Below are 16,076 nucleotides of genomic sequence, written 5' to 3' on the forward strand. Positions count from 1 at the left end.
GTTGGGTTGAGGCAATGTGTTGGGTGTCGGCCCCTTGACGGGGATCGGGGGGTAGAACTCGACATCCCCTTGGGCATACTATTGATGATCTTCGCGGACCTCGTCGGGCTGTTGATATGAACCCACATGGCACAAGGGCTGACTTAGGATCGTCTAGGATTAAACCTTGATGGAAAATGCGGAAATTGATTAAGGAAATGATGGAAAATAAGGTGGCTAATTTCGTGGGTCTTAATAAGGTGGTTCTTGGCATAAAATGGATGAATGGGATGGTAAAACGTAGGTTAAGTGGTGGCTGGACAGAAATATAGAAATGGTAATAACTGAAGCTACAGGGCTCCAAATGAGGTGATTCCAAAACGAGGTGAAAGGTCTCGTTTTGAAATTCAATTTAGGCTCAAGAATCACTTAATTTGAGTGCGTAAAATGGGAGTTATTGCCACAAGATAATTCTGGGCAGAGGTGGATTTTCTGGAATTGTGGTTTGAAAGAACAAGGGTGATGATGATAGGAAGGAAAGAATCGCTCTTTCCTGCGAAGGCAACACACAAAGGTTGTGAAAGTCCTTTGATACAGCCAAAATCTTAAGGGGAATTGTTGAATTGTTCTTTGTTGTGGCCATAATCTCTTGAATTGCCTAAGAACTCAAGGGGAATTAGAGTGGTAAAAGGCAAGAGTGTTTCATTAGAGAAAAGCCATAATTGTGTGATACACTTGAGTGGGTGAGGTATTCAAACAACAACTATAATTGTCTTGTTACGTTTGATTTGTTTGTTTGAGATGTCAGGTACTAATCCTAATGATGGAGTGGGGCTTTCGCAATTCCAAATGCAAGCTTTGATGCAACATTTGGAGAGGTTAATGAAACAACGAGATGATGCGCTCCATGAGAGGTTAGATCAAATGGAGAATAGAGATCATAATGAAGAAGAAAGGAGGAGAAGATGGAATGATGGTGTTCCTAGACAAAACCGAATTGATGGTATTAAACTCAACATTCCTCCATTTAAAGGAAAGAATGATCCGGAGGCCTACTTGGAGTGGGAGATGAAAATAGAGCATGTTTTCTCATGCAACAACTATGAGGAGGACCAGAAGGTGAAGCTTGCTGCCACGGAGTTTTCCGACTATGCTCTTGTGTGGTGGAACAAGCTACAAAAAGAGAGAGCAAGAAATGAAGAGCCAATGGTTGATACATGGACGGAGATGAAAAAGATCATGAGGAAGCGGTATGTGCCGGCTAGTTACTCAAGGGACTTGAAATTCAAGCTCCAAAAACTAACCCAAGGCAACAAGGGGGTTGAGGAGTATTTCAAGGAAATGGATGTGCTCATGATTCAAGCAAATATTGAAGAAGATGAGGAGGTAACTATGGCTCGATTTCTTAATGGTTTGACTAATGATATCCGTGATATTGTTGAGCTGTAGGAGTTTGTTGAAATGGATGATTTGCTTCACAAAGCAATCCAAGTGGAGCAACAATTAAAAAGGAAGGGAGTGGCTAAGAGGAGTTTTACCAACTTTGGTTCTTCTAGTTGGAAAGACAAAGGTAAGAAAGATGGGGCTGCTACTTCTAGTAGTTCCACACCTATCCCATCAAAAACTCGCTCAAAGTCCCAAGAGGAACCCTCTAAAAGGAGTAGAGATGTGAAGTGTTTCGAGTGCCAAGGCCTAGGACACTATGCTTATGAGTGCCCTAACAAAAGGTCCATGGTTCTTAGAGATGGAGAATATATAAGTGAATCCGATGTTGAAGAGGAAGAGGAGAGTGAGTACGTAGAGGAAGAGGAGACTCCGGAGGGAGATTTGTTGATGATTAGGCGGTTACTTGGTGGTCAATTGAAGCATGAGGAGGAGAGCCAAAGAGAAAACATCTTTCACACTAGATGTTTAATCAATGGCGAGGTGTGCATGGTGATCATTGATGGAGGTAGTTGCACCAATGTGGCTAGTGCTAGATTAGTGTCAAAGCTAAATTTAGCTACTAAACCACATCCTAGGCCATACAAACTTCAATGGCTTAGTAAGGATGGGGAGGTGCAAGTGAGGCAGCAAGCTGAAGTGGACGTTTCCATTGGGAAATACAATGATAAGGTACTTTGTGATGTTGTTCCTATGGAGGCCAGTCACTTACTTTTGGGGAGACCATGGCAATTTGATAAAAGAGCCAATCATGACGGTTACACCAACAAGATCTCTTTCATGCACCAAGACAAAAAGATTGTGCTCAAGCCATTGACTCCACAAGAAGTGTGTGAGGATCAAAAGAAAATGAGAGAAAAACTTCTTCAAGAGAAAAGAGAAAAAGAAAAAGTGAGCAAAACACTTGAGAGTGAGAAAAAGAGGGAAACACTTGAGAGGAAAAAGAGTGAACAAAAGAAGAGTGAAACACTTGAAGTGAGGGAGAGCTATTTAGCCACAAAAAGTGAGGTCAAGAGGTTGTTTCGTGCTAAACAGTCACTATATATCTTGTTTTGCAAAAATCAGATTTTGACCACTAACACTTTTGATGATTTTGAAGTGCCTTCTAGTGTTAAAACTCTTTTGCAGGATTTTCAAGACATGTTTCCACCAAATGTGCCAAATGGACTACCACCTTTGAGGGGAATTGAGCATCAAATTGATCTCATTCCGGGAGCTTCTTTGCCCAGTAGGCCAGCCTATAGAAGTAATCCACAAGAAACCAAAGAGATTCAAAGACAAGTGGATGAACTCATTAGCAAATGTTGGGTAAGAGATAGTATGAGTCCTTGTGCTGTCCCAGTGATTTTGGTCCCTAAAAAGGATGGGACATGGCGCATGTGTTCCGATTGTAGAGCCCTTAATAACATCACCATTAAATATAGGCATCCTATACCCAGGCTTGATGATTTGCTTGATGAATTGCATGGTGCATGTTACTTCTCTAAAATCGATTTAAAAAGTGGATACAATCAAATTAGGATTAGAGAAGGGGATGAATGGAAAACTGCTTTTAAAACAAAATATGGTTTGTATGAATGGTTGGTTATGCCTTTTGGCCTAACTAACGCTCCTAGCACTTTCATGAGATTAATGAACCATATCTTGAGAGAGTTCATAGGAAAGTTCGTTGTGGTGTACTTTGATGATATTCTTATCTATAGCACTTCACTTGATTTGCATATTGATCATTTAAAATCTGTCTTGACTGTGCTTAAAGAAGAACAATTGTATGCCAATCTTGACAAATGCATCTTTTGTACTAATCATGTTGTGTTTCTTGGTTTTGTTGTGAGTTCAAAAGGAGTGCAAGTGGATATGGAGAAGGTTAGGGCTATTCAAGAATGGCCTACACCTAAGTCTGTGACCGAGGTGAGGAGTTTTCATGGCTTAGCAAGTTTTTATAGACGATTTGTGAAGGATTTTAGCACATTGGCAGCACCTCTCAATGAAGTGCTCAAGAAAAATGTTGGTTTCAAATGGGGAGAGAAACAAGAAGAAGCTTTCAATGTTCTTAAGCAAAAGCTAACTAATGCCCCCATACTTGCGTTGCCAAACTTTCAAAAATCTTTTGAAATTGAGTGTGATGCTTCAAATGTTGGGATTGGGGCTGTGTTGATGCAAGAAGGCCATCCAATTGCTTATTTTAGTGAAAAGTTAAGTGGTCCTACCCTTAACTATTCAACTTATGATAAGGAGTTGTATGCCTTAGTACGGGCTTTGAAAACATGGCAACACTACCTTTATCCCAAGGAATTTGTCATTCATAGTGACCATGAGTCCCTCAAATATATCAAGGGGCAAGGCAAGCTTAACAAAAGGCATGCGAAGTGGGTGGAATTCCTAGAGCAATTTCCTTATGTTATCAAACATAAAAAGGGAAAAGGTAATATTGTAGCCGATGCTCTTTCTCGGCGTCATGCATTACTTTCTATGCTTGAAACAAAATTGATTGGTCTTGAATGTTTGAAAAGCATGTATGAAAATGATGAAACTTTTGGAGAAATTTTTAAAAATTGTGAAAAATTTTCAGAAAATGGTTTCTTTAGACATGAAGGCTTTCTTTTCAAAGAAAACAAATTGTGTGTGCCTAAATGTTCTACTAGAAATTTGCTTGTTTGTGAAGCACATGAAGGAGGTTTAATGGGGCATTTTGGGGTCCAAAAGACTCTAGAAACATTACAAGAACATTTTTATTGGCCTCATATGAAAAAGGATGTGCAGAAATTTTGTGAACATTGCATTGTATGTAAAAAGGCAAAGTCTAAGGTAAAGCCTCATGGATTGTATACTCCATTGCCAATTCCGGAGTATCCTTGGATTGATTTATCCATGGATTTTGTTTTGGGGCTGCCAAAAACAAGCAATGGTAGAGATTCCATTTTTGTGGTTGTTGATAGGTTTTCTAAAATGGCTCATTTTATTCCATGTAAAAAAATTGATGATGCTTCGCATGTGGCTGATTTGTTTTTCAAGGAGATTGTGAGACTCCATGGTTTGCTAAGGAGCATTGTTAGTGATAGGGACTCTAAGTTCCTAAGCCATTTTTGGAGGACTTTGTGGAGCAAGTTGGGCACTAAATTGTTATTTTCAACCACTTGTCACCCACAAACCGATGGGCAAACGGAAGTTGTTAATAGGACTTTGGGAACTTTGCTTAGGACAGTTTTGAGGAAGAACTTAAAAACTTGGGAAGCTTGTTTACCCCATGTTGAATTTGCTTACAATAGAGCTGTTCATAGCACCACTAATTGTTCTCCTTTTGAAGTTGTTTATGGTTTTAACCCACTAACTCCTCTTGATCTTTTGCCTATGCCTAATGTTTCTGTTTTTAAGCATAAAGAAGGTCAAGCAAAGGTGGACTATGTGAAGAAGCTTCATGAGAGAGTCAAAGATCAAATTGAGAGGAAAAATAAAAGCTATGCTAAACAAGCCAACAAAGGGAGAAAGAAGGTTGTCTTCGAACCCGGAGATTGGGTTTGGGTGCACATGAGAAAAGAAAGGTTTCCAGAACAAAGGAAATCAAAGCTTCAACCAAGGGGAGATGGACCATTTCAAGTGCTTGAAAGAATCAATGACAATGCTTACAAAGTTGAGCTGCCCGGTGAGTATAATGTTAGTTCCACCTTCAATGTCTCTGATTTATCTCTTTTTTGATGCAGATGGAGAATCCGATTTGAGGACAAATCCTTCTCAAGAGGGAGAGAATGATGAGGACATGTTCAAGAGCAAGGGCAAGGATCCACTTGAAGGACTTGGAGGACCTATGACAAGGGCTAGAGCATGGAAAGCCAAGGAAGCTCTTCAACAAGTGCTGTCCATACTATTTGAATACAAGCCCAAGTTTCAAGGAGAAAAGTCCAAGGTTGTGAGTTGTATCATGGCCCAAATGGAGGAGGACTAAATGACACCACTTTGTCTCAATTTTAGAGTGTTTAGTTTGTCTAAATAATGGCCCAATCCTTGTAAAGTTGGCTGACCAAAAATATGTTTTGGGTTAATCAACTAAAAGGGCTTTAGTTAGGTTTAGTTCAAGTTGTAATAAGGGCCCAATTGGCAACCTAGGCATCAGCCTTTTGGGAGACCAAATGGTGGCTGACTTGTTGGTTGTTGGGGGTGACTTTTGGTTGCCACAATTTCAGTTACACTCAGCCATTAAGTTTTTTTTTAATTCCCTAGGTTAATGGCATTAAGTTATTTTAATTCTAGGTTAGTGGGTCATTACTAAAATCTGCTGTAAAGCTTCTATATAAGCTGAACCATTTTATCAATAAACACAAGTTGAGTTTTATTCAGAAAATTAGAGTTTATCTCTTTTATCTTAGTGAGAGTGATTCTCCTAAATTCTTGAGTGATTCAAGAACACCTTGGCTGTATCAAAGGACTTTCACAACCTTTGTGTGTTGCCCTCGCTGGAAAGAGTGATTCTTTCCTTCCTATCATCATCACCCTTGTTCTTTCAAACCACAATTCCAGAAAATCCACCTCTGCCCAGAATTATCTCGTGGCCATAACTCCCATTTTACGCACTCAAATTAAGTGATTCTTGAGCCTAAATTGAATTTCAAAACGAGACCTTTCACCTCTGTCATACCCTAATTTCGTCCGGGGACCTTTGCTTGATGACATGCGACCTTTCTTTGGTCCTTGTGAGGTGCTTGGCACCCATCATTAGGCAATTTGTGAAATTCCAGGACATGCCGAAAAACCAAAAAAATATATTGATGCACAATCCGTAAGTTTCCGTGACACACCAGAAATCAAATGGAAGCATCATTGCATAATTAAGTGAGGTTCCGTAACATTCCGTAAGTCAAAAAGGGGATGATTATGTAATCCGCAAGGTTCCGTAACATTACGGAAAGAAAACAAGTATCGTTACGAAATTCGTAAGTTTCCGTAACTTTACGAAAAAAGAATCACCAAAAAAAAGCAGAGGGGGGTGTACTTAGTAAAAATGAGGGTGCAAATAGCACCCAGGCCCACTTGGGCCCTCCAGAATATTCCTCCAGAAGGCTGTTGCTTCTGGAGGAAGCAACCTGGCTCGTCTGGGCGAGCTGAGCTCGCCTGGGCGGCAACCACCTCCCCTATTTTGCTATAAATAGGGGAGGAAGTGATGAAGAAAAGGGTTCAGCCCCTTAGGCACTTCTCTCTCTTTCGAATTTGCTTGGAAAAATTGTTTCCGTGAAGAAAATCTAAGCCGAGGCGCTTCCGAAACGTTTCCGTAACGTTTTCCGTGAAGAATTTCGCGAAGTTCTGTGACGTTCTTCATTCGTTCTTCATCGTTCTTCGATCTTCAACGGGTAAGTACCTCGAACCAAGCTTTTCGATTCATTCTATGTACCCGTAGTGGTCCACATTGTGTTTCGTGCATGTTTATTCTCGTTTTGTTTACTTTTTATACCCCCTCTTGGCATGCTTAAGTCATTTTACTTAAGTCATTTCTCGCTTAACCTAAAAATAAAATAAATTTCCACCGATCGTTTGAATTGTATTATCCGTTAACTTTGGTTAAAATGAATTCCGACCGTTCGGTCGTGCCGTAACCACGTTGGAAATAAGAAAAAAAAGGGTAAAATAATAATATAATAATCAAAAAAACGTCTTTTAGTAAAATAAAGCGGAAAATCAATCGGACGTTTTCTCTTTGGGATTTCTCATTCTTAATTGAATTGACTAATAACTAAAGTGAAATTAAGGCTAAAATCAACTCGCCTAGTCAAGCTCGTCCATAAAAATAGGTTTTTGAAGTTTATCATTTCAATTTCTCACTAAGTAAAATGGATCATTTTCAAGGTCCAACGCCTTAAAATGATCACCTTTTAAGTAAAAAAATCATCACTTGATAAGCAAGAACTACGTAGGTCTGAGTTCCTCATTAAGGATACGTAGGAGCAAAAGCCCCGCTTTTGTCGACCACCCCAAGAGATCGTTAATGGTCCAATGCCTTAACGTTTCTCTCCTTTCAAAAACAAGAGGTCGTTAATGGTCCAACGCCTTAACGTTTCTCTCCTTTCAAAATCAAAAGACCGTTTAATGGTCCAACACCTTAAATGACCTTTTGTTCAACAAAAACATATTTTACAAAAAAGACAAAAATAACTTAACCAAACACTTTGTTCCGAAAGAACTACGTAGGTCTGATTTCCTCATCGCAAATTGAGGAATACGTAGGAGCAAAGGGAAACACCCTTGTCGACCACAAAAAAGAGAAAAATATAAAAAGGGTATAAAGGATATAGAGACATAAAAAGGGAACATAAAAAAATCAAAGTCATGTTTGCACATTCGATTAAAGGCTGTCGTCCCTTGGGACGGACGTGTGGGGTGCTAATACCTTCCCCGTGCGTAAATACAACTCCCGAACCTTTCACTTAAAAGTTCGTAGATCGCGTCTTTTCCGGTTTTTCCGACGTTTTCCTCAAATAAACGTTGGTGGCGACTCCGCGCGTATTCCTTTCGTGGAACACGCATCCCGCGAGTCTCGCGTCGCCCTCCCGCCGAAGGGTAGGTTGCGACAGTTGGCGACTCCACTGGGGAGTGTTTTTAGAGAGTTAGGCCATTTAATTTTGTGCAATGTTTTACCATGACTTATCCCTTTGTTAGTTTCCCTTCATTATGTTCTTGTGTGTATAAGCTCTTTATTGCTTTTAGTGCGTTTTAAAATGTATGCATGAGGTAAATATTTATTCATTTGATGCACACAAACACCAACACTATTTGCACACACTGTGAGTGAAAAAGGGCCCTATACCCGGGTTCGTGGGAACATAAGGAGTGGAGGTGAATCTGTGATCATGCTAGGTCTCCGACTTGCTTGATTACAGTGAACCCTCATCTAGAGCTTTTCTCTTTGAAAACTTATTGTTGCTAGTAGTCCCTACTGCTACAATATGTTCTTCAAAGAGGATAATACCTCTAGAAACCATCAAAAGAGATATGACTACCTTGGGGGTTATCACTAAATGCCTAGTTAGTTCTCTCCCTTATAGGTCCCTTAAATAGGGGCACGAGCAAACACGCTGCGTGCCATTTTTCACACTGCCATGCATAAGTATCATATACCCTTTTGCTTATGTTCAGTGAATATTGTCATACTATGTACATTCCCGCATTGTGTCTTTTGCATGGGCATCGCATATGGGTTCTGTCTTGATCCCTTTTGTAAACAAACCAACGGAGGGTCCGTGTCGCCTTCTTAAAAACGTACGTTGGGGCACTTTGCTACCCCTAGACGTTGTGTCTAAGATGGGGACGAATTCCCCGGACCCCCGCATTCCTAGATTGCATCTGTGTTATATGCATTCCTTCATGCATTCATCCATTCCACCCATGAGATATCGGAGTTTTGATTTGCACCAGCTTTTGTCTCACTTTAGCAAGCATGGGAACAAATCAAACCGGCAAGAGGTTCTACCAAGTCAAGGTTAAAAGCTTAGATACCACCAGCATTAAGGAATTAGGGCGGTTGATGGAACCTCACCAAATGCAAGCTTTCCGCAAGACTTACGGAAAGATCTTAGAATTGACCTTAGCAGAGGTATCCATAGAAGCCATTGCATCACTCACCCAATACTACGACCAGCCTTTGAGATGCTTCACATTCGGAGACTTCCAATTAGTACCAACCATTGAAGAATTTGAGGAAATTCTAGGATGTCCTCTCGGGGGAAGAAAACCATATCTTTCATCCGGGTGTCTCCCCTCTTTGAGCAGAATTGCAACTGTGGTCAAGGATTCAGCAAGAGGTTTGGACAGCATAAAACAGACTCGGAACGGCATGGCGGGCCTACCACGGAGGTACCTAGAAGACAAGGCGAGAGGTATGGCCGATCAAGGAGATTGGGTCCCGTTTATGGATGTGTTAGCTTTGCTAATTTTTGGGGTCGTCCTTTTTCCAAACGTGGATGGTTTGGTGGACCTAGCAGCAATCGACGCTTTCCTTGCCTACCACCATAGCAAGGAAAGTCCGGTGGTAGCTGTCTTGGCAGATCTATTTGACACATTTGACCGAAGGTGCGAAAAGAGTAGCGCACGGATCATCTGTTGCTTGCCCGCCCTCTGTGTTTGGTTGGTTTCGCACTTGTTCCAACAAGACACAAGACATCCATGTCCGCTCCTGAGCCATCGCTCGTGTACTGAAAAGAGGAGAATAGATTGGGACCAGCTTTTGGCCGGGATAGGAGGTAGAACAATCAGTTGGTTCCCCCGATGGAAGGAAGGAAAAGAAGGAGTCATTGTCTCATGTTACGAAGGGAAGAAAGGGACCAGTCACGAGCACATAGCATGGTTCTGAAAGAGGAGTTAATTGCTTATTCAAGGTCCAAAAAAAGCTTGTCTCAGCGTTTATGCGAGATGGAGACCAACATGCTAGCTATCATCGCCAAGTACCAAGAAGAGTTAGGTCTAGCCACGGCCCACGAGCATAGAATCGTGGACGAGTATGCTCAAGTATACGCGGAAAAAGAGGCTAGAGGAAGGGTGATCGACTCTTTACACCAAGAGGCAACCATGTGGATGGATCGGTTTGCTCTTACCTTGAACGGGAGTCAAGAACTTCCCCGCTTGTTAGCCAAGGCCAAGGCGATGGCAGACACCTACTCCGCCCCCGAAGAGATTCATGGGCTTCTCGGCTATTGTCAGCGTATGATAGACTTAATGGCCCACATAATTAGAAATCGTTAGGAAACTTGTATGGTCTCTCAGACCTTGACTAGATACGACTTCCTTTTTGAAATAAAATGAGTTGGTCCCATGTTTCTACTCCAAAAAGCTTGTGCAAATCAAATCACTCCTACATTTCATCTCTAGCATGCATTTTCTTTCTTACCCCCTCCTCACGTTTGGTTTTTTTAGGGAAAAACACCATAACTAAACGCGCCGCAAGGTATCCCTATCGCACCAGATCCAAATCTAGAACGATGGGTGATCAAGAGGAGACGCAGGAACAGATGAAAGCCGACATGTCGGCTCTGAAAGAACAAATGGCCTCCATGATGGAGGCCATGTTAAGTATGAAGCAGCTCATAGACAAGAACGCGGCCACCGCCGCCGCTGTCAGTTCGGCTGCCGAAGCAGACCCGACTCTCTTGGCAACTGCGCACCATCCTCCCTCAAACATAGTAGGACGGGGAAGGGACACACTGGGGCACGATGGCAGCCCTCACCTGGGATACAACCGAGCGGCTTACCCTTATGGATTGCCGCCCAACTATTCACCACCCGTCTTGCAAGAAGATGCGGGCCACATTGCTTCTCTTGTCCATGAAAGAGAGCCTCCTCAGCAGCCCGACGAAGTCCACAAAGACCCTCAAGACTATGCTCGAAGGGATGTCGAGTTCTATCCCCCGATCCCCGAAGGGCCGGCACCAGGCACGTTGCCTCAACCTAACATCACAGCACCACCAATAGTTTTGTCCATGGAAGGGCCGCCTCCAGCAACTGAAGAAAGGAGGAAGCTCGATCTCCTAGAGGAAAGATTGAGGGCCGTGGAAGGATTTGGGGATTATCCGTTCGCAGACATGACAGATCTTTGCTTAGTACCCGATGTTGTTATTCCCCCGAAGTTCAAAGTGCCGGACTTCGACAAGTATAAAGGGATGACTTGTCCCAAAAATCATCTCAAGATGTACTGCCGTAAGATGGGCGCCCACTCTAAAGATGAAAAGCTATTAATACACTTCTTTCAAGATAGCTTGGCCGGAGCCGCGGTAGTGTGGTACACTAATTTGGAAGCTTCCCGTATCCGTACTTGGAAGGATCTGATTACTGCCTTCCTAAGGCAGTATCAGTACAATTCTGATATGGCTCCCGACCGTACTCAACTGCAGAATATGTTCAAGAAAGAGGGTGAAACCTTTAAAGAATATGCGCAGCGATGGAGGGATTTGGCGGCACAAGTAGCTCCTCCCATGGTTGAGAGAGAGATGATCACCATGATGGTAGACACTCTGCCAGTGTTCTACTATGAGAAGCTAGTAGGTTACATGTCGTCCAGCTTTGCGGATCTAGTGTTTGCCGGGGAAAGAATCGAGGTAGGATTGAAAAGAGGAAAGTTTGATTACGTTTCCTCCATAAATGCGAATGCCAAAAGAATCGGGGCAACAGGGGCAAAAAGGAAGGAAGGAGATGCCCATGCCATCTCTTCAACACCCGCGTGGGTCAAACCCCAGCAAACACCTCATGGTACCCATCAGTACGCGCAACATCACCCAAGCTTCTCGGCTCATACTGGGAACGCCTCTAGTTCAACACCCGTGCAGCCTAAGGCACCCACCCAGAGGGAAGCTCCCCAAGTTCCAACTCCGAACACGACTCGACCGGCCAGTAATTCCAACACGACAAGGAACTTCCCTCCGAGGCCATTTCCGGAGTTCACCCCACTCCCAATGACGTACGAAGATCTTTTGCCATCCCTCATCGCCAATCATTTGGCCGTGGTAACTCCCGGAAGGGTCCTCGAACCCCCTTTCCCGAAGTGGTATGACCCTAACGCGACCTGTAAGTACCATGGGGGTGTCCTAGGGCATTCCGTTGAAAAATGCTTGGCCCTTAAATACAAGGTCCAACATTTAATGGATGCTGGATGGCTGACTTTCCAAGAGGATCGGCCCAATGTGAGAACCAACCCGCTCGCCAATCATGGAGGGGGAGCGGTTAATGCAGTTGAGTCCGATAGGCCGCACAGGTCTAAACCTTTAAGGGATGTGGCAACCCCTAGGAGGTTTATCTTTGAGGCCCTACAAAAGGGAGGTGTGATTCCCCATAGTGGGTGTAAGGAGGATTCCTGTCTGCTACACTCCGGCGAGCTGCATGACATGGAGACGTGTTTGGGAGTAGAGGAATTGTTACCACGGATGATAGATCAAGGTCGACTGGAAGTCGGCATTGAAGGAAAAGAAGAGCAGCATATATGCATGCAATCTACGGAGGGGAGCGGTATTGCGAAGCCCAAACCCTTGGTAATATACTTCACTAAAAGCGCAGCTTCGCAAAAGCCTGGACACCCTTTAGTAGCCAAACCTGTTCCTTTCCTGAACCAAAATAGCCACGCGGTCCCGCGGAGATATACACCTCCGAGGGAGAAGGAAGAAGAAGCCACTGACGTCAGCTCGCTATCAGCTAAAGTAACAAATATCACGGGACTGAGTGGTGTGACCCGTAGTGGTCGTGTGTTCGCACCTCCGGACCTACCAGTCCAACCCGCGGACGTCAAGGGAAAAGGAAAAGTGGTGGAGGAACAAGATGGCGAAGCACCCCACGCTTCGAATAAAGATATTCCGGCAAAGGGCCCCCCGGAGAAAAAGGATGGTAAAAAGGAGGTGTCGCCAGAGGAAGCCAGCGAGTTCCTTTGGATAATTCAGCAGAGCGAATTCAAGGTTATCGAACAACTCAACAAAACCCCGGCCAGGGTCTCGCTGTTGGAGTTACTTATGAGCTCCGAGCCTCATCGGGCTCTGCTAGTAAAAGTTCTGAACGAGGCTCATGTGGCCCAAGATATCTCGGTAGAAGGTTTCGGAGGGCTGGTCAACAATATCACTGCCAACAACTAGCTTGCCTTCGCCGAAGAAGAAATCCCCACCGAGGGGAGAGGGCATAATAAGGCTTTACACGTATCAGTCAAGTGTATGGACCATATCGTAGCCAAGGTGCTCATCGATAATGGTTCCAGTTTAAACGTGATGCCTAAGAGCACTTTGGAGAAGTTACCATTCAATGCTTCCCACTTAAAACCAAGTTCAATGGTGGTTCGTGCCTTCGACGGCACTCGCCGAGAGGTTAGGGGAGAGATCGATCTCCCAGTACAAATAGGCCCTCACACCTGTCAAGTCACCTTCCAAATAATGGATATTAACCCCCCTTACAGCTGTCTGTTGGGGCGCCCGTGGATCCACTCAGTGGGAGTTGTGCCTTCTACACTCCACCAAAAGCTGAAATTCGTAGTGGAGGGGCACTTGGTCATCGTGTCAGGCGAGGAAGACATCTTGGTAAGCTACCCATCCTCCATGCCTTATGTGGAAGCCGCAGAAGAATCGTTAGAAACTGCTTTCCAGTCTTTTGAGGTGGTCAGCATTTCCTCCGTGGACTCCCTCTTTGGGCAGCCTTGTCTGTCCGATGCAGCAGTAATGATGGCCCGAGTTATGTTGGGGAACGGTTATGAACCCGGGATGGGTTTAGGCAAAGACAACGGTGGCATAACTAGCCTGATAAATACTCAAGGAAATCGTGGGAAGTATGGTTTAGGCTATAAGCCCACTCAGGCGAACATGAAAAGAAGCATCGCGGGAAGGAAGAACAGTGGTCAAAGCTCGCGTTGGAGACAAGAAAGTGAAGGAAGCCCGCCCTGCCACATAAGTAGAAGCTTTATAAGCGCAGGTCTGGGAGACAAAGGTCAAGTGTTCGCGATATGCGAAGATGATGTTGGGAGTACTTTGGATTTGGTACGACCATGCCCTCCTGATTTCCGGCTGGGAAATTGGCGAGTGGAAGAACGCCCCGGCATTTACGCAACAAGCATAATATAAACCTTTACGGTTTTAAAAGCTCTATAGTTGGGCCTAGGCTTTAGAGTTTTTCCTTTTGTTAAGGCTTTGTGTCTTTTGTTTTTGAATTTATAATACAAGGATCTTTCTTCATCTGTTCCTGGTCTCTACCCATTCTCATTCATTTGCATGTTTACTTCTTTTTCTGAAATGGCAGATCCGATGACGAGTCCCCCGAAGGTACTAATACCTGGGACCCGCCTATCGACTTCAAGCAAGAAATGAATCAAACGGAAGATGAAGGAAATGAGGATGTGGGACTTCCCCCATAACTAGAAAGAATGGTCGCCCATGAGGACCAAGAAACGGGGCCTCATCAAGAAGAAACAGAGCTAGTAGACTTAGGAATTGGCAGTGGAAAGAGGGAAGTAAAGATAGGTACAGGTATTACTGCACCTATCCGTGAAGAATTAATAATCCTGCTAAAAGACTACCAAGACATCTTTGCTTGGTCATACCAAGATATGCCCGGTTTGAGTTCTGACATTGTACAGCACCGATTACCTCTAAATCCCGAGTGTTCCCCGGTAAAATAGAAACTGAGAAGGATGAAGCCCGAAACCTCCTTGAAAATAAAAGAAGAAGTGAAGAAGCAATTTGACGCTGGATTTCTGGCCATCGCTCGGTATCCGGAATGGGTTGCCAACATCGTACCAGTTCCTAAGAAAGATGGGAAAGTACGAATGTGTGTGGATTATCGGGACCTGAATCGGGCCAGTCCCAAGGACAATTTTCCTTTACCACACATCGATATCCTCGTGGATAACACGGCCAATTTCGCTTTATTTTCCTTCATGGACGGTTTCTCTGGTTACAATCAGATAAAGATGGCGCCCGAGGATATGGAAAAGACTACTTTCGTCACCCTGTGGGGGACGTTCTGTTACAAAGTGATGTCCTTTGGACTCAAGAATGCCGGGGCAACTTATCAACGGGCCATGGTAGCTTTGTTCCATGATATGATGCATCAAGAGATCGAGGTCTACGTGGACGACATAATTGCTAAATCTAAATCCGAGGAAGAACACCTTGTCAACCTGCGGAAGTTGTTCGAAAGGCTTAAGAAATATCAATTAAGGTTGAACCCCGCTAAGTGTACCTTTGGGGTCAAATCAGGGAAATTGCTTGGTTTCATTGTAAGCCAGAAAGGGATAAAGGTAGACCCCGAAAAAGTGAAGGCCATCCTTGAGATGCCAGAACCCCGTACAGAGAGGCAAGTCCGAGGTTTCCTGGGGCGCTTGAATTATATTGCCAGATTCATATCGCAGCTCACCGCCATTTGTGAGCCGTTGTTCAAGCTCTTGCGCAAAAACCAAACTGATCGCTGGAATGAGGATTGCCAAGAGGCTTTTGGAAGGATCAAAAAGTGCCTAATGAATCCTCCCGTGCTTATGCCACCAGTACCAGGAAGGCCTCTCATTTTGTACATGACAATCTTGGACGAGTCAATGGGGTGTATGCTGGGGCAACATGACGAATCCGGGAAGAAAGAGCGCGCTGTTTACTACCTAAGTAAGAAGTTCACGACCTGTGAGATGAATTACTCCTTGCTCGAAAGAACGTGTTGTGCTTTAGTATGGGCATCCCATCGCCTAAGGCAGTACATGCTGAGCCATACTACCTGGTTGATATCCAAAATGGACCCGGTTAAGTACATCTTTGAAAAGCCAGCTCTCACGGGACGAATCGCCCGGTGGCAAGTCCTGCTATCGGAGTTTGATATAGTCTACGTCACCCAAAAGGCGATAAAAGAAGCGCTTTAGCAGATTATTTGGCTCAACAGCCTCTTAACGACTACCAGCCCATGCATCCTGAATTCCCGGATGAGGACATCATGGCCTTGTTCGAGGAAAAATTGGACGAAGATCGGGACAAATGGACTGTATGGTTTGACGGAGCGTCAAACATTCTAGGTCATGGCGTTGGGGCAGTGTTGGTCTCTCCGGACAATCAATGTGTACCTCTCACAGCCAGGCTAGGATTCGAATGCACCAACAACATGGCCGAATATGAAGCATGTGCCCTAGCCGTCCAGGCAGCAATTGACTCCAATGTCAAACTACTCAAGGTGTA

The 16,076-nt window shown here is 44.0% G+C and overlaps 1 pseudogene; it reads left to right on the forward strand.

The window, feature by feature from the left end:
- The first annotated feature begins 1,101 nt into the window (after positions 1 to 1,101).
- On the forward strand, positions 1,102 to 5,167 carry LOC114417494 (annotated as a pseudogene).
- The last annotated feature ends 10,909 nt before the right edge of the window (positions 5,168 to 16,076 follow it).

This window comes from Glycine soja, chromosome 6 (assembly GCF_004193775.1).
Source record: "Glycine soja cultivar W05 chromosome 6, ASM419377v2, whole genome shotgun sequence".
Classification (NCBI taxonomy): domain Eukaryota; kingdom Viridiplantae; phylum Streptophyta; class Magnoliopsida; order Fabales; family Fabaceae; genus Glycine; species Glycine soja.